Genomic DNA, 18,911 nt, shown 5'->3' on the forward strand with positions numbered 1-18,911 from the left:
AGTTTTTCCTCTATTATGAAGTTTATTATGTTTAAGATGAATTTAATTCATGCTTGCCATGGTAATTTAAATTCAATTTAGGTCCATGTATGATCCCATGAAAGATTAGATTATCTCATGCTTTAAATTTTAATTTCCCATGTCATATTCAAGTGAATTTCATGTTATATTATCAAGTTATGATTTTAGCCACGTAACCATACTGCTTTCCCATGTTTTAAGACATTCCTATGGTCAAGTTCATGATTCTTTCATGTTTGATGAAATGTCTATGCTTTCAGGTTTTGAAACCCTGATCCTATAGTAAAGTTCTAAGCTTTAAAATTGTACTTTATGATCATTTAGTGTTGGTGGGTTATGAACACCTGATACCTTTGTGTTTTGATATGATTTCATATTTTCAAGTAATGATTTAGTTAAACCATGAATTTTACTATCTACTCAGTTGATATAATCATGATGAGCACAATCAGAAATAATATTCAATTAAACTTAGTTCAGTTCAGTGCTAGCGTTAGTTTAGTTGGTAGTACGATTTAGCACCGAGCGAACCTAGGGATGGAGGCTCACCCACTAGTTAGGACTGGGTCATTAGTAACAGTCCCTAAGTTCCAAAACTACGTATCCAGCGTAGGATTTTGAGATGTCGCCCGCCAGTTTAGGGCTGACACTCTCTTAGGGGTCACCCACCAGTTTAGGATTGATTCACTAGTCCTTCGAGACTCCTAATTAGTGGATCTACACAGCCAATGTTAGTACCCGTGGCGCGGTACTGACACCCTTCCAACTGAGGGTATAGGTTGGACCCCAATTAGCTCAGATTGAGGTATATCGATTATATGATACCTCCCATAGTTTCATTCAGTACTTCAGTATATCTCAGTTCACGTTTGCTTGACTAAGTGTACAGGTTTTCAGTCATTCAGTTATACAAATTTTATTTTTTTATATTTCAAATTTATTTTAGAAACATACTCATGCTTGGTCTTGCATCTTCTGATGTTATATGTTCATGTATTCATACTCAATTACCTCATGTATTTTAGCCAGTCCTCATCTCATATACCAGTATATTCAAAGTACTGACCGCATACTTTTCTTTTGTGCATATGTTATCTTATAACATAGGTTTGGATGCTCAGTTTCCCAACCGTTCTTAGACAGCTCAGTGTTACTCAACAGCAGTAGTGGTAAGTCCTCATCCATCGAGGACATGATATATTTATTTAAGTTATTTCAATATTTTCTTATGTTCAATTAGAAGAAGTTAGTTAGGAGTTTGTGCCATCAAATTCTCATGATGCTTAGAGGTTTTCAGACAATCAGTTAGACAGTCAGTTAGTCATTTTAGTGTTATCAGATATTTTCTAGCCCTTTTTTGATTTGTATTCTAGTATCCAGTTTTATAGTATCTTATTAGCTTACCGTCTACACATGTGATGTATTACTATTTTATCTAGTGCTCACAGCAGGTACCAACTCATGGGTTGTCTTGTGGTCACTTATGGCCGTAAGCATCGTTGTCACGACTAGGGGGTAGCCTCGGGTTATGACAAAATTTGGTATTCGAGCCTAAGGTTTTAAAGTGTCTTAGGGAGTCCAAAAATTGCGTTGAGTAGAGTTTTGTGCATAGGTGTGAAGTGTACCATACTTATGGACAAGAGGCTATAAGATGTTTTAGAAAAGTTTCCCTTCTTTCAGTGTTCATGTCATACGAAAAAGCATGGGCTCTATTAAATTCATTTTTCTAACCTATCTTTCCTTCTATTTATAGATAATGCTTCTCAAAAGAAACAATGGAAGAAGGAACGGGGATCATCCCACACCACCTGTTTAGGAAGATCACTTGAATGAGCATGTCTCTCACACTGAATTCAGGGCTACTTTTATGACTTTAGCCCATTTACTAGCTGCTCAGCACAACCAACGAGATGTTACCCCATCCAATCCAGTGGTAAATATTAATGTAGCTAGGATTCGGAATTTCACTCAGATGAATCCCCTTGTGTTTTTGAGATCCAAGTCTGAGGAGTATCTATAAGAGTTTCTAGACATAGTTTAGAAGGTGACATATATCATGGGCGTTACTGCGAGTGAGAGTGTAGAGTTCATTATATATCATTTGCAGGATGTATCTCATACCTAATTTAAGTAGTGGAAGAAGGACCAAGTTATGGAGTCAAGGCCTATTAAGTAGGAAGAGTTTTCCATGACTTTCTTAGACAGATTCTTTCTATTAAAATTAAGGGAAGATAAGGTGCATGAGTTCATTAATTTGAACCAAGGTAGTATGAGTGTGAAAGAATACTCGCTTAAGTTCACTCAGTTGGCGAGGTATGCTCCTACTATGGTGGCAGCTAATAGGTCTAGAATGAGTAAGTTTGTATCTAGTGTAGCTGATAGTGTGGTTAAAGAGTGTAGGACTGCCATGTTGATTAAGGAGATGGACCTATCTAAACTCATGGTTCAAGCTCAGTATGTTGAGGAGTAGAAGTTTAAGGAGAGAGAGAGAGAGAAAATAAGAGGGCTAGATTAGGTAGTTTTAACTTTTCTCAGCCAAAGGTGGTAATCGTTCTCAGTTTCATCAAAAATTTTCAGCCCCAGCTCCATCTTCAGCTAGTGTACCAGTGCCTAAGTTCAGTTAAGACAGTCGGGATAGAGCGGCATGCTCTAAGTCCCAGGGTAGCATGTACAGTGGTCGTACTAATCCGTTCTACTAGAAATATAGTAGGAATCATCAGGATGTGTTTTAGGCTGGTAGTTACGTGTGTTTTGGATGTAGTAAGATGGATCACAGGATCCGAAAGTGTCCAGTGGTTGCTTAGAGGGGAAAGGATTCGCACTAACAAGGCCTATCTAATCTTTTATCAGCTCTAGCAGGTTGCCCGACTAAGCAGGGTGCCACTTCCAATGCAACCAGTGGGTCGCGGTAGAACTGGTTGTATGCCCTCCAGACCCGGCATAATTAGAAAAGTTCTCCTGATGTGGTTATAGGTACGTTACAGGTCTTTCATCTTCATGTGTATATTTTATTAGACACCGAAACTTCACTTTCTTTCGCAACTCCTTATATAGCTGTCAATTTTGGTGTCAGTCCCAAAATATTAGCAGAGCCTTTCTCAGGGTCTACCCTAGTGGGTAAATCTATTATATTCGATGAGTATACAGAAATTTTCCGATCATAGTATTCTAGAAAATTACCTTAGTTGATTTTGTAGAGTTAGAGATGACTGATTTCGATGTCATTCTAGACATGGATTGGATCCACTCATGCTATACCTTAGTTGACTACAGAAATAAAGTCGTTCAGTTTCAGTTTCCCAATGAACCAGTCATTGAATGGAGAGGTAGTACTTTAGTAATTAGGGGTCAGATTGTTTCTTATCTTAAGGCAAGAAGGATAATATCTATGGGGTGCATGTACCATCTTGTTCGAGTCAAGGAATCTAGTTCTGTGACTTCGAGTCTTGAGTCATTTTCAGTAGTAAGGAAATTTCCAGATGTGTTCCCTGAAGATCTTCTCGAAGTTCCTCTTGAAAGGGAAATTGACTTCAGAATAGATCTCCTTACAGACACCCAACCTATCTTTATTCCACCCTATAGAATAGCTCCAGCTGAGTTAAGAAATTAAAAGAATAGTTAAAAGATCTCTTAGATAAAGGTTTCATCAGGCCCAAAATTTATCCATGGGGCACTCCAGTCTTGTTTGTGCATGAGAAAGATGGTTCTCTCAGAATGTACATCAACTATCGTAAGTTGAACAAAGTCACAATCAAGAATAAGTATCCACTCCCCTGAATTCATGAATTGTTCGAACAACTTCAGGGTGCCAGTTATTTCTCTAAGATATACCTCAGATCAGGCTATCATCAACTTAGAGTCAGAGAATATGACATTTTGAAGACAACCTTTAAAACTCGGTATGGTCATTTTAAATTCTTGGTTATGTCCATCGGAATAACAAATTACCCTACAACTTTCATAGACTTGATGAATAGGGTGTTCAAGAAGTACTTGGACACGTTCGTCATAGTTTTCATTAATGATATCCTTGTCTATTCCCATAGTGAGAATGATCATGCAGAACATCTGAAAATTATATTACAGACTTTTAGAGCCTATCAGTTGTTCACTAAATTCAGTAAGTACGAATTCTGACTAATATCAGTAGCTTTTCTTGGCCATATTATTTTTGATGATGGCATTATAGTTGACTCTCAAAATACCGAAGCAGTGAGGAACTGGCCCAGACCCATCTCTCCATCAGATATCAGGAGTTTTGGTTTTGGTTGGTTATTATCAATGATTTGTCAAAGGGTTTTATTCTATTGCGTCCCCCATATATCTATTGACTTAGAAGAAAGTCAAATTTCAGTGGTCATATTTCTGCAAGAAGAGTTTTTAGGAGTTGAAGACTTGACTCACTTTCACCTAGTCTTGACTTTGCCAGATGGTTCAGATGGATTTGTAGTTTATTGTAATGCTTCCAGAGTTGGTCTTGGTTGTGTTTTGATGCAGAGGGGCAAGGTCATAGCCTACGCCTTTAGACAACTTGAACCCCATGAAAAGAATTATCCTACCTATGATCTTGAGTTGGCAGCTGTTGTCTTTGCCTTGAAAATTTTGTGGCACTATCTTTATGGGATTTATATTGATGTGTTTACTGACCATAAGAGTTTACAGTATGTGTTCACTCAGAAAAATCTGAATCTTTGTCGGAGAAGGTGGCTTGAGTTGTTAAAAGATTATGATATGAGTGAGCTGTATCATCCGAGCAAGGCTAATGTATTGGAGATTCCCTTAGTAGATTGTCTATGGGTAGTGTTGCTTATGTAGAGAACGATAAGAAGAAGTTAGTTCATGAGGTTTATCATCTTTCCAGATTAGGTATTCAGTTGGTTCATTCGGTTGAAGGTAGTATATGGGTTCAGAATGGTTCAGAATCTTCATTGGTTGCCGAAGTGAAGGAGAAAAAAGATAGGGGTCCTAGTTTTGTTAAGTTGAAGTAGGCAGTTAGAGATCGGAAGGTTGAGGTTTTCTCCTAAGAGGGAGATAGTGTACTTCGTTGTCAAGGCAGATTATGTGTTCTGTGTGTTGATGATCTAAGGTAGTGAATTCTTACAAAAGTGCATGGTATGTGATATTTCATCCACTCGAGGGCCACTAAGCTTTACCGTGATTTGTGGGAAATTTATTAGTGAAATGGTATAAAGACGGATATTACAGAGTTTATAGCTAAGTGTTCAAATTTTCAGCAGGTCAAAGTTGAGCAACAAAAGCCTAGTGGTACATTAGAGGAGTTTAGCATCCCCACTTGGAAGTGAGAAGTAGTGAACATGGATTTTTTGAGGGTATTACCTCGTACGCATCGTCGGCATGATTCAGTATGGGTCATTGTGGATAAAATAACCAAATTAACTCATTTCTTGCCAGTTCATACTTCGTATTTAGCTGAGGATGATGCCAGGCTTTATCTTAAGGAGTTAGTTAAGCTGTATGGGATTTCATTGTCTATCATTTTAGATAGAGGTACTCAGTTTACCTCTTACTTTTAAAAGGCTTTTCAGAAGGGTCTAGGTACCCAAGTTCATCTTAGTACAATGTTTTACCCTCAGACAGATGGTCAGGCAGAGAGGACCATTCAGCCCCTAGAGAAAATGTTGGGGGCATGTGTGATTGACTTTAAAGGTAGCTGGGATGTCCACTTACCTTTGATTAAGTTTGCCTATAACAATAGTTATCACTCTAGTATACAGATGGCTTCATTTGAGGCTCTCTATGGGAGAAGATATAGATATCCTATTGGTTGGTTTGAGGCAAGTGAGGCTGCTTTGATAGGGAAGATTCAATGTTTGAGGCAATAAAGAAAGTTCAGTTGATTAGGAAGAGGTTGAAGATAGCCCAAAGGTGCCAGAAATCTTATGCAGACGTGAGGAGAAGAGATCTTAAGTTTGAGGTTGGTGATTTAGTTTATTTGAGATTTCTCCTATGAAGGGAGTAAAGTGATTTGGCAAGAAGGGAAACTCAGTCCCCGCTATGTTGTCCCTTACAGAATCTTCAATCGTTTTGGAAAGGTAGCCTATGAGCTTGAGTTACCTGCAGATATGGCATCAGTGCATCCAGTGTTCGATTTCTCTTTGCTAAAGAAATGTATTAGTGATTCAGCTGTTGTTGTTCCTCTAGATCGTATGAATGTTCAGGATAGCCTTTTCTTTGAGAAAGTCCCAGTTGAGATTCTTGATCATCAGATTTGTAGACTAAGGAATAAAGAAGTTCCCTTGGTTAAAGTTCTATGGCAGAATCAGTCTGTTGAGAGAGAGACTAGGGAATCAGAAACAGATATACGAACCAAATACCCTCATCTTTTCTCTGCAAATTTAGATTCAGCTCAAGGTAATGATTTTCCTGGGATTGAATCTTTTCCGTTCTCAATGATTTTAGCCACGTAACCACACTGCTTTGGCATGTTTTAAGACATTCCCATGGTCAAGTTCATGATTCTCACATGTTTGATGAAATATCTATGCTTTTGGTGTTTGAAACCTTGATCCCATACTAAAGTTTTAAGCTTTAATACTGTATTTATGGTCATTTAGTGCTAGAGGATTATGAACACTAATACCTTTGTGTTTTTACATGATTTTACATTTTCAAGTAATGATTTAGTTAAACCATGAATATTACTATCTACTCAGTTGATATAATTATGATGCGCTCTATTAGAAATGATTTTCAGTTAAAGTTAGTTCAGTTGAGTACTAGTGTCAGTTCAGTTGGGAGTAGGATTTATCACTAAGCGAACCTAGGGATAGGGGCTCACCCATCAGTTAGGATTAGGTCATTAGTAGCAGTCCCTAAGTTCCATAACTACGTATCCAGCGTTGGATTTTGAGATATCACCCACCAGATTAGGACTGACACTCTTTGAGGGGTTACCCGCCAATTTAGGATTGATTATATAGTCCTTCGAGACTCCTGATTAGTGGATCCACACAACCAGTGTTAGTATCCATGGCACGGTACTGACACCCTACCAACTGGGGTTACAGTTTGGATCCCGATTAGCTCAGACTGGGGCATGTCAGTTATATGTTACCTCCCATAATTTCAGTTAGTATTTTAGCATATCTTAGTTCAGGTTTGCTTGACCAAGTGTACAGGTTTTCATTCATTCAGTTATACAGATTTCAGTCGTACATATTTCAGATTTATTTCAGAAATGTACTTATTCTTAGTCTTTCAATCTCAGATGTTACATATTCATGCATTCATGCTTAGTTACCTCATGCATTTCAGCCAGTCCTCATCTCATATACCGGTACATTCAAAGTACTGATCTCATACTTTTCTTTTGTACTATGTTGTCTTATAACATAGGTTTGGACGCTTAGTTTCCTGACTCTTCTTAGACAACTCAACGTTACTCAGCAACAGTAGTGGTGAGTCCTCATCCATCGAGGACATAATATACTTATTTCAGTTATTTTAGTATTTTTTTTTATATTTAGCCAGTCAAAGTTAGTTGGGGGTTTGTTCCATCAACTCCTCATGATGTTTAGAGGCTTTCAAATAATCAGTTAGATAGTCAGTTAGTCATTTTGGTGTTATCAAATGTTATCAGATGTTATCAGATTTTTTTCAGACATGTTTTGATTTGTATTCCAGTATTCAGTTTTATAGTATATTATCAGCTTACCTTCTGCACATATGATGTATTACTATTTTATCTAGTGCTCACAGTAGGTACCAGCTCATAGGTTAGCTTATGGTCACTTATGGCTATAAGCATTGTTGTCGCGACTAGGGGGTAGCCTTGGGTCATGACAATTAGCATAATCATCTTTTCACCACTTTCTATGCCTTTTTTTCTCTCTCTCTCTCTCATTAATTACCGCCATTTTTCCTTTTTATTTTCTAAACACACATCAGTCTTCCTTTCACTTCAGTATTCGCCTCTATTCACTTCATATCTTTTCACTTTCCTCCTGGTTCTCCTTACCTTATTTTATCTATCCACCTCTTCATCTCCATCTTCGTCCTTTTAAACCCTTTCCAAGTTTTTTACTCTCAAATAAATAGAACTCGATTAATGGATAATCTCACTTAATCTCTTCCGAACTATCACTCCAATAATCATGATCTTGTTCTTATCTCTGTCTCTTCTGAGGAAGCCTCTTCGCATTTTTGGCACACATCTGTAGATAAGATACACTCTGCCCAAGCTCAAATTCATCGCTCATGAAATCTCATTCAACCCCCCTGGATTCTCTTGCACCAGAGGACATACATAAATTTTGGACTTATTCGCAAAGGGAAAAGTTTCTAGCTTTTAATAATCGCTCAGTTGTGCCTAGTCGGATAGTGAATTTCTATCAGTTGAAGGAATCTCACTACAATGTAAGTTTCTTTTTCAAAAATTAAGTTTTTCTCTCTATGGAATAGAAGTATATGAGGACCCTATGCGTATATTCTATGCAAACCTTCATCTTTCTCAAGATAGTGTAAAACTGGAAACTCTTGTGCTTGGTAAAAGAATCATTCTCAATGATTTTTTATTTGAAAAAGTTTTTGACCCTAAATTCTCTGGGGTAATTCCCTTTATGAGTGGTTCTTGGCCTGAAGATTTTGAAGTTGGATTTGAGGAAAATAAAAAGGTTGTGTCCTACCCGGACACCAATTCATTCAACTTTGGTCCTCCGTCTTTCTGGTTTAAGTACTAAATCATGGATCATATCATCGCCACCATATTTATTCCTCTAAAGGTCTCTCTTAGCAATGTGACATATCGTGATGTGTTTGTGTTGTACTGCATGATCAAGAAGTACAATATAAATTGGACTGTTTGGTTCTAAGTATATATGCTAGAAAGTGCTGTAGATGCTCATGCCTCTGCTAACCTGCCTTATGGATGGCTGATGTAATACCCTGAAGATTTCTAGAAAATTTCATCCCAAGAATGCCTAGTATTAGCTTCTAAAGTGAATGATAATTATTCCATGAGGAATTTTCAAGATTTTCACTTTTTGTCATGTGAAAAATTCAATAAGCTCTCCATCGATATATGATTTGCTTAAATCTGATAACCGAGTAAGAACTTATGACTATTTCAAGTTTTCATCGTAAAACAGTACATTATTAGTCAGTGGCGCGCCACGCCACAAGAGGAAAGGACATTTGGCAATTTCTAGTAGGTGTTCGCAATTATGGCACGTTGCGCCATTCCTCAATTTTCCAATTGTCAATTTCCAGTGACACGGCGCGATAACGCTGCGTCGCGCTAGGGGCCCAGTTCGGGAAAATTTTATTGAAATTAAATGATGTGTCCTACGTTAAAAGGGTCAATTTACTACCTCTATTTAAACCCAATAACACGTGATTTAGCTATTCTTCACCCTCAATATACTATTTTCTCTCAAGTTTTTCTCAAGAACAAGCTAGAGTTTCAATTGGGGATTCAAATTCAAGATGGTTTCACCATCAATCTTCACGAAATCACGAACTAAGGTATGCATAGTGTTTATTCATGGACTCCTTTCATCCATGAAACCCAAGAATACCTTTTCTAAATTCAAGTTATGGATTTTCTTATGAATTTCACTATTAAGCTGCTTTTGTTCATGTTGATAATGAGTAATTGAATTGTATTCCATGAATGAGTGTTAAATTCTATATAGGTTGATTTGTATCAGTATAGATTCATGAAACCCTAGGACTAAACCCTTGAATGATTAAATTGTAATTGAATCATGACAGTTAATTGTTGTATGATGTTGTTTACACATTCTATGCCTACTATGTGTTTGGTTGAATGCCTAGATGAAGGAAAAGTGTCTATTAGCATGATATCATGAAATCCCCATGTACGTACAAGCTTATTCCTATCACATGTTTGATGAAATGCTTCAGTAAATGTATTATGATGATTATTATGTATTCAAGTAAGTCATTTTTTATCAGTTTCCTTCCATCGAGTCCTGTAGGTACTTGTACCAAAACATTAGCTGTGTACCTAAAGCCATGTCATATTTCACGATACTCTCAGTCAAGCTATGAATCCTTAGACTTCAGATCGTCTTATGACTCAGGAAAAATCTCCTTGATCTTATGGCTCAGTTAGCTGTCAGATATTAGTAGTATTCCATCAGTTAACGAAACTTAGTAACTCAGCTCGTGTTCAGTTCAGTAAGTCATGTTCAGTACCCATTCAGATGGGAGTAAGAATTAGCACCGAGTGAACCCAAGGATGGGGACACAAAATATCAGATGAGGGTGTGATCCTTAGAAGTCATCCTTGCATTCCAGAACTATGTAGCCAACATAAGTTGAGACATAAACACTGTCCATTGAGGGATGATGAGATAGATAAGCACTGATAGATAAGGGCCCCACCATTTATTTTCGAGTATACTATCAGATAAGGGTCACCCATAGCTTGTCCTTACCAGTGGTCTGGTATTGACACCCTTCCAATTGGGGTTATAGATTGGACCCCAACTCAGCCATAATGGTGTATCAGGGGCATGTCGGTTAAATACTACCTCCCACACTTTTAGTACCAGTCTCAGTAAAAGAACTCAAATACTTCTTCAGATTCAAGATTGTCAAATACAGTCAACTTAGATACAGTAAGAAACTCAGATAGTTCTATCAGATTCAGGACTGTCAGATACACTCACCCATGTTATTAGTTACGTTCAGATATAATTATTTATCCTATCAGTTATATCAGTTATTAGTATGTCATGTCATCAGTATTCAGATTCAGTAATCACGATATCACAGTGTCAGTTACAGTTACATATTTATGTATGCATTCTCGCATTCATGTTAGACAATCAGTTAGCATTATTCATTCATTTTAACCCTTGCATTAGCTTACCTCACATGTTTACTCAGTACATTCCATAGTACTGACGTATTTGTGCTATGGTGCTTTCTTTTTATATTACACCATCGGTTCAGAGACACGAGTTCCAGATTAGTTGTAGATTCTAGTCTCAGCAGTCAGAATAGAAGTGAGTCCTCATCCTTTGAGGACATGATTATTTCTCCACTATTTTTATTGATTACTTATTAGTTGGATTTAGTTGGGAACATGTACCATCAACTCCTTATTCAAATTATTTAGACAATAGAGGCTTTCAGACTAGATACAGACTATTATGCTTCAGACTTCAGTGTTTACAGTTTTGTTTTGGGTATTGTATTACCCCACAGATGTTATCTCATCCATGTTATGTTCAGTATTGAACCTTATGGACTTTTAGTGCATGTTTCCACATTATTCAGTATTTTATGCAGTATACAGGAACAAATATCAGTCATGGGTTAGCTTGTGGTCCTTCGGGGTGATGAACACCGTGTAGCATTCTAGTTTAACAAATCGGGGTGCCATAGTTGATTACTAGAATACTTCTCTATTTCTCTATTGATCTATTTTGATGGTGGAAGTCTCCGCAACTTATAATTCCAAGAACTTCGCTAGCATAGGCTACGTCTTGTTAGACAATGAATGGGACAAGGATAACTTTGCAAAAGAAAAATTAGATCTTCCTAAGGTAAGCAAGTCTGTGTCTAGCCCTATGCTTCCTATGTTGATAGAATTGGTAAAGATTAAGGATCAGATAAAGTCAATCGAGGAATGATTTATTCTTCTTCAGCAGTCGACTACCAGGATGCTGCAGTTAGGGAAGGAAACATGTACTGATGTAGGTAAGGTACAAGTGACTATTGGCGGATTCAAGCAGGAAGACGTCAAGATTTTTAATAAGTTGTTTGCACGCGTGGAATTCATCAAGTACGAAACCAACTCCTCAAATAACTACCTTGCAATATCAGTCCAAAACTCCTATTCCTCCTTCTCTAAGAATGTCAAAAAATCCTATGAGTGTTTCTGTCAAAACATGCACAATACTCTTACCTACTTTTTTGCGAAGCGGAAAGATGATAACTGTTATTATAAAGAGAGTCCTGTCTTTTTTTGATGGGGGGGGGGGGGGGGGGTTGTAATTGATTTTTTAACACATCCTGCCACACTCTTTTTGTTTTTTGCATGTTACTTTGACTGCTTATCTGTTGTGTGCCTGTTCTTTTTCTTTGTCCGCATTCTTTTTATGTGTTGTGTCCTTTTTTATTATGTCAAAAGAAGGAGAATATGAAACATCATATAGGTCTTAGAGTTAGGGGGATCAAGTCGACTATAAGAACAGGGAAGCCAACTGATCCTCCAAGATAAGAGAGCCAACAAGAAAGGGAGAGCAAGTCGACTACAAGAACAGAGAAGTCAACTGATGTTTATTGTTTTTCATTATCAAAAAGGGATATTGTTAGCTCCATATTCACATAATATATTTTAATAATGACAAACTAATAAACAAATATTTTGCAGATATAGTCGCATCAAAGAAGATCTCTCAGGAGCAACATATGGAAGAGTATCTCGCGTGATCCCCACTTGCAAGGAAATCAGTATCCACCCACAAAGAGCTGGCACTGGATTTGTAAATACATCAATCAAAGATCTCATTAGATCCCTAAGCATAAGGGAGATGATTTACAATTAATCACAACAACATCTCTCAGCAAGGCAAAAGGAAATAAGATCACACCTTCTACATAGACATATCTGATATAAACATGTATGGATTTGAACTTATATTCGAGAAAAGAAGGAAAAAACACACGTATGAATATCTGATATGGACGTACCACATGGTGAAATCCCTCAATCAAAGAATCAATTCAAATCCTTCATTGAGAAGAAATTCCTTAAGTTTCCTTATGGAGAGAAGAAACCAAAGCAATTGAAGGCTATAAAAAAAGATTGAAGACTGAAGACTTCATGCAAATTCATAAAAAATTCTTAGTGTGTCTAGATCTTAGTCTCAATAAAACTTTGTACTTCTTAGTTTATAATAGTTACAAAAGAGTAAGAATGGGTCAACTTAGTCATACTAGTTGAGATTGTGTAACAAGATCTGAAAGTCAAAATTAGCTTCAAAACTTGTATACTATATTTGTACTCCGACTCTACTTTTAAAGCTCTAAGAAAACTATTGAAATCCAAGGGACTGGAGGTAGGCACCATATTGGTGTCCCGAATCAGGATAAATCTTTGTGTCTTTATTTTATTTACTTGCTTACTTACTTATTTATTTAAATCTAACCTGTTTTGTTAAGTATACTGATCTGTAGGTGAGTTGACTGCCAAGGCTGACTAGTCAATTCAAGAAAAGTTTTGAATTAACTCCCTCTTGAATTTTATTTTATACCTGAAATCAATTCCAGAATATGGAGGGCCGGCATCACTTTTACTCATTTATTGGTTGATCTTTGGGTTAAAGGACATTTTTTCATGAAATTTCAAAAATAACAAATATTTTGCCGATAAATAGGGTATTACAGATTAGAAATTGTATATACAAACACAAATTGGCTTAAAGAATGTATATAAACCTCAAAATTTGCTTTGTAATAAAAATACAAACCTTTAAAGATTTGTATATGACCCCCAAAATTCAATTTATATACCACACAAATGTTTATAAGTTGCTAATTTATATAAATTTATTGTACGATATATATTAAAAAATTAGATGTGAAAAGTTGGTGCCTTTTAATTGTAGATAATTTAATTGGTTTATTTTGATTATATCATTGAAAATTAAAACTACATTTATTTATATGTAACAATTCGTATATTTTTTATTTTGAAATATTGTATATATTCTATGTTGTGTTTTTTGGCATCAAATTTTGATTCTGATAAGATCTGATCACAATCTAGGACTAATTATCTCTTTATGTTGAGTTGGTGCCATCTCATTCAATTAGATCTTTGTTTTTGACTATGCAATTTAGGAGATAAAAGGAAGGATGTGAATTTAAGAAGATATAAATTAGATTTACTAGGCTTTAACTTTATACTAAAGCTTCTTCTATTCATTTTTTTAAAAGCTGACAACTCATACCTTGGATACTATCTTTTTCCTAATAGGAACACGATGAGCATGACACCTGCTCAATTGTTAGTTAAATGAACATATTTTATGGACAGATGTTCCATCCTTGGCAATAATGCCATGCCATTTATTGTCATGGAGTGAATGGATTATCCAGGATCAATTCTTGCATCTAAAGGGCTAAGACAACTCTTTGATTGACTTACTATAACATCTAAAGGAACATTGTTACCAAATGGACCCAAACCATATTGTGTCATTAAACTGGATATAGTCAACACGATGAATATAAGAAGAAGACTGAATAAAAAGAATAAGAAAAAGAAAAAGAAAAAAAAGAAGAAGAAGAAGAAGAAGAAGAAGAAGAAGAAGAAGCAAAAAAAAGAAGAAGAAGAAGAAGAAGAAGAAGAAGAAGAACAAGAAGAATAAGAATAAGAAAAAGTAGATGAGGTGATGAAGATACAGATTTAAGTGAGGATAATAAGAGAGAGAAATGATCTTGTTAACATTGATAATAAATGCGAGGAGTACAACTTAATTTATACTACACAATGCATATATGGACTGCTAACTAGTAGACTCTAGAACCTCTGGTAGTTAGTTATAACTGTCAGATGAACACTAACTACAATCTGTTTTAATGTGCTATTACACGAACCTATTACTATTAATGTTGATTTCTTCTTCTTTGCATAACAGTCCCTCTCAAGCTAGGAAGGGGTAAATATGCCACACAATCCTAGCTTGGAACTAAGATAAACATGTTGTTCCTTGTTAAGTCCCTTTGTGAATAAATTTGTAGGCTGCTGTTGAGTTTCTATGTAGTTGGTTACAATTATTTCTTGTATGATTTTTTCTCTGATGAAATAACAGTCAATATCTATGTGCTTGGTCCTTTCATGATAAACTGGATTAGCTGCTATCTGCAAGGTTGACTTACTGTCACTATATACCTCAGTTAGAAGTGTTATGTTGAGACCAATTTCCTTTATCAGGCCTAGAATCCATACTAACTCAGTTTTTACATCTGCCAGACTTCTAAACTCAGCGGCAGCTGAACTTCTAGATACAGTGGCCTGTTTCATTAACTTCCAAGAAACTACTGAGTCACCAACCTTCATAAGATATCCAGTAATGGATCTTCTAGTTTGAGGGCATGAAGCCCAGCCAGCATCACAGTAAGCACTTACATACTCATCTGTATTACTAGATAACAACATCCCATTTCCTGGTTAATTCTTTATGTATCTTACAACTTTACTGCTTCTTCCATATAAGATTACTTAGGATTTTGAAGAAACTGACTTAGTGCTTGAACACTAAATTAAATTTCTAGCCTGGTTATGGTTAAGTAAAGTAATTTTCCATCTTGCTTCTGATAAACTTCTTGATATGCTGGAGGATCATCAGTTGATTGCAGTTGTTTCACACGATTGTCAAACTCTCTTATAGTTAACTTTACATTGTAATGTGTAGGAGTCATAGTAAGTTTGGATGCTGCCATTCCAACTTCAGCCAACAATTCTAATGCATATTTTCTCTAGTACATTAGGATCCCTTTCTCAGACCTAGCAAATTCTATACCAAGAAAATACCTCAAGTCTCCAAGGTCTTTTATTTTGAACATTTGTTGAAGGGTTGTTTTTGTTTCCTCTATAAGTTTCAGACTATTACCAGTAATCAACAAATCATCAATATACACTAAAATTAATACAATGTTCTCACCTGTCTTCTTGATGTACAAAGATGGATCATATTTATGTTGCATAAATTAAACTATTGTTAAAGCTTCTGATAGTTTTGTGTTCCACTATCTAGTAGCTTGTTTCAATCCATATAAGGATTTGACAAGTCTCCATACTCTATTCTCCCCCTAAATTGTAGATACTTGTGGCAGTGTCATGTAAATCTCATCGTCAAGGTCACCATTCAGAATAGCATTATACATATCCATCTATTGAACAAACCATTTCTTTCTAGCTGCAATGGCCAACATAGTTCATACTGTCTTCATTTTCACAACAGGAGAAAAGGTTTTCTTGTAGTCTGTACCTTCTCTTTGACTGTATTCTTTGGCTACTAACCTAGCCTTAAATCTTTTAATCTCACCTGAAGCCTTATACTTTATTTTACACACCCATCTGTAGCTTATAGGTTTCTTTTCTTTGGGCAGTGGAACAACACCCTAAGTATGGTTAGAAGTGACAGCTTCAATCTCACTTTGCATAGCAACTATCCACCTAGGATCTTTATAGGCTTCTTGATATGATGTAGGTTCAGTGTCAATAGAAGTTAAAGTTACAAAAGCTCTGTAACTATCAGATAGGCCACTGTAAGATACATGATTAGAAATAGGGTAAGGTAGCTCCTTGTAAATGTTGAGAGACACAAAATCAAACATCCAAGTTGGTGGTTTTCTCCCTCTAGTAGAATTTCTCTGATCCTGTATTGCAGGTGGATGAATAGACTCTACTTAATGTTCTATTTGAAGTTGTGCTATATTCTGAGCTTATGATGCATCACCAACAAATGAAGAGGAATTATTAGTATGCACACCAAACTGAGTATCAACTTGAGTGTCAAAGAAAACTATTTGTGATAGCTCTATAGGGAACACATGATGTGAACGATCCTTAAACCTTTGACATTGTTTGAAGAGAAAGACCTCTTCTATAAATGATACATCCCTGCTTACTGACATAGTTCTGGTAACCATATCATACGACAAATAACCTTTTTGAGCCTTAGAGTATCCCATAAACACATTAGGCTTAGCCTTAGCCATTAACTTGCCATGTTGATTCAACACTTTTGCATAACACAAGCAACCAACTACCCTGAGATAATTTCAGTCTGGTTCCTTCCCATATCGTCTTGCATAAGGTGTTTCATAAAGTAGAATTGAATTAGGAATTCTATTTATGAGATACACAGCAGATGAAACACAATAACCCCAAAACCTAATAGGAATTTCTGCTTGAAATTGAGTGCTCTGTAACTTAAAGAATGTGCTTGTGATTTCTCTCAGCCACACCATTCTGCTGATGTATGTAAGCATAAGTTGTTTGATGCACAATGCCAAACTTCTTAACAATTCACTACATATAGAATTTACAAACTCTGTCCCATTGTCTGACCTTATTACCTTTATAGTTTTGTGAAATTGGGTATGAACATAAGCAACAAACTGTTGAATTAGTACACACACCTCAGATTTAAACTTTAAGAAATAAACCCAAGTAAATCTGGAGAAATCATCCACCACTGTTAATAAAAATCTTTTATCATTCATTGTAGAAAATTCTTAGGGACCCCACAGGTCCATATGAACAATGTCAAAATAACTTTTAGTCTTGTTACTACTAGAACTAAAGGGCAACCTATATTGTTTTGCACTACGACATATTGTGCAATGTTTAATTCTCTCATCTATGAATTTAGCCTGTTTAGGTACAAATCTTTGTAATACATGAGCAGAGACATGACCAAATCTCTTGTGCCAAAGATCTACCTCTGTATGATAATTATTGCTTTTGCACACAGATGAATCAACTGGTGCTTCATGTTCCACCTTCTTGAGTGTATTTTTGTCAACTTGATCAACTAGTAGGTATAATAATGCTTCAACTTTACCAATAATCCTCACCTTTTCAGTACTAAGATCCTAGAATACACAAAAATCAGGAAAAAAATTCACTGAACGCTTTCATTTCTTAGTTACCTTAGGCACTGACAACAAGTTGTATTAAAACTCAGGCAAGTGATACACATTAGTAAGTAGATTCTCTTTTGTTAAGCCACAACTTCAAACATGTGTAACTAATGTGATATCACCATTTGGTAGATAAACATTTTTAGTTCTGCAGACTGTATTATGGACCTTTCATCAAGCAATTTTAAATCAGACACCATGTGGTTTGTAGCACCAATATCTATTATCCAATCTTGGGCTTGCAAAGATACTAAAAAGGTACTACTAATACCTACTACATTAGCTACAGTAGTTGATTCATGATCATGAGATGCTCCAGAATTCTGATTAATCATTTGCACTATTTGCTCATAATATTCTTTAGTAAAGGTTGCATTACCCATCTGACTGATCTGAGATATTTTCATACCTAAAGTTGATTGTCCTACTGAGCCAGTTGAATAAGAACATTGACCTACTCCTTGCACACAAGTATTCTATACACCATAAGCACCAGACCTAAAAACATGAGACCCATGCTTTGTGACTCCATCTTGATAATCCAAGACTGCATTGTAGGCTCCATTACCTCCATTACCATCAAATTTGGGTTTCTTCCTATTCTTAAAGTCATGTAGATATCCAATGATCTTCCAGTAAGTTTCTTTGGTGTGGCCTTTCATTTTGCAGAATTCACATTGGAGGTTATAATTTTTTTTGAACCTCTGTCCTTGACTCGTTCCAACCTCATTTCTTAAATACATAGCAAAATCAACACCTTTTGAGTGTATTGAGGGATTAGATCCAAGATACCCGCAGTACCAGCCATAGTCTTTTGACTTTCATCACTAATAATTATGGAATAAACTTGATTGACTATTGGTAAGGGACTCATAAGGAGAATATGACTTGTTGCTTGAATATACACATCATTCAAACCCCTCAAGAATTGGAACAATTTCAAATTTTACAAATATAGTACAAACTCCATTTATTTGTCATAATCACAACCTGGTGCAGGCACCAATGCCTTAAATTCTTCCCAGAGTTCCTTTAATTTTAAAAAATAAGTAGACACGAAAGCATTTCCCTGATATATGGTAGCAATTTCCTTATGTAGATTGAAGGTTCGAGCACCATCAATCTTGTTAAATCTTTCATGCAAATCATCCCAAACTGCCCTCGCAACAAAAGCATATATGATTCCTCCAAGAAAATTCTTAGAAACAGAATTCATAATCTAAGACAACACAATTACA

This window comes from Capsicum annuum, chromosome 11 (assembly GCF_002878395.1).
Source record: "Capsicum annuum cultivar UCD-10X-F1 chromosome 11, UCD10Xv1.1, whole genome shotgun sequence".
NCBI classification, from domain to species: Eukaryota; Viridiplantae; Streptophyta; class Magnoliopsida; order Solanales; family Solanaceae; genus Capsicum; species Capsicum annuum.